Raw genomic sequence first — 1,387 nt, 5'->3', positions numbered from 1 at the left:
CGGTTATTGGCCGTGCGGGCAGAAGGGGCGCGCTCCGAGTCCTCCTCCCGCCAGCTCCCGTCCGCCTCATTTTCTCTGAGCAGAACTTCGCGGACAGCAGTGCTCGCCCATCATGGCAGTTCCAGGTAACGGAGCCCGGCCGTGCGCTTCGGGATCGTGGCTTCACGGCTTTCTTGCGTACGAGCTAACGAGGAGCGTGGCGAGCCTGCGTTCTGGGGTGCAAGAGCCAGAGGCAGCGGGCGCGCCTCTCGGTCGGTCTGCCCTGGGCTGACGACAGGGTGTTAGCCGAGAAGCAACTTCTGTCTTCTCGGAAAGAATATTGCAAGAGTTGTTCGGAGGCCGTGGGCGGGGAGGGGGGAGGCTTCTGTGCGTTTTGTTTCTGGGCTGGGAATTGAAACGCCCTGTCTGGCTTAGTGGGAGAAGAGGGACGGGGAAAGTCGAAACGGACGCGTAAGTTAGCCGAACCCCACAAGTGCTGCCTCCCAGCCCTGGAGGCCGGACCGGCTCAGAACAATAGCTGGGGAATACGCCGAGCGTGGATTCCCGTCGCTGGAGCCTGCCCTTGGCAGAGAGGGGGACGCGGGGTTTCTCGCAGGGATCAGACAGCGGCTGCGGAGACCTGAAAGTGGGTATTTGGCTTTGGTCCCTCTGTCTCTCGCTCCTTCCTCATCCCTCTGTCTTTGCTTTTTTTTTTTTTTTCTCTCTCCCTTTTTAGTCTTTTTCACCCTAAGTAACTTCCTGGGATTTGTTTTTTGGGTGGAAAATGGATAGAATCTTTACCAAAGGGACCACTTAGGCATCCCCAGGATGGCGAAATAGGGAATGGAAGGGACAGCACGGAGGGGAAGGCGTCTTGCCGTGGTTTTCAAGAAGAGCCGCCGCGGCGACGGCGACCTGGCGCTGGTGGACCTTTCCTTCTCGGCCTACGCCTGGAGCCCTCTGAGCCTGGGCTGGACGGGCAGCGGTGGCGTCGACGCGCCCTCGAGGACCGCATCTCGCCCGCCCCCTACCTCACCGCACCACGCGCGTCCCCTCGGTGGCCTTCAGGGATGCGCTGCCCAAGGCGCCGCGCGTTTCTCAGGACCTGTTGTGCCAAAGCAGGGAGGGGGCTGGCTGTGCGCAGGACCGAGCGGTGGCCTTCAGGGAGAGGGCCTCGAGCACCGGCTCCCCACTCTCCCTCCCCGCCAGGTCCACCTCCCTGTCTGAGGGTTTGGGTTCTTTGCCCGACAGGTCCGCAGGCGTTTTTCTTCTGAGAACGACCCTGGCCTTGACCATCGGAGCAGGGGACCCAGGCCAGAGGCGGCTACTCCAGGCCCTGCGCGACCCTGCGCGCCCTCCCGCGCTCCTCCCGCCCCCGCGCGCCGCCCCCCCAAGCCCCGATGCCGGC

This window comes from Tupaia chinensis, unplaced genomic scaffold (assembly GCF_000334495.1).
Source record: "Tupaia chinensis unplaced genomic scaffold, TupChi_1.0 Scaffold000206_1, whole genome shotgun sequence".
NCBI classification, from domain to species: domain Eukaryota; kingdom Metazoa; phylum Chordata; class Mammalia; order Scandentia; family Tupaiidae; genus Tupaia; species Tupaia belangeri.
The sequence above is the reverse complement of the archived record's forward strand: the minus strand, read 5'-3'. Positions refer to the sequence as shown.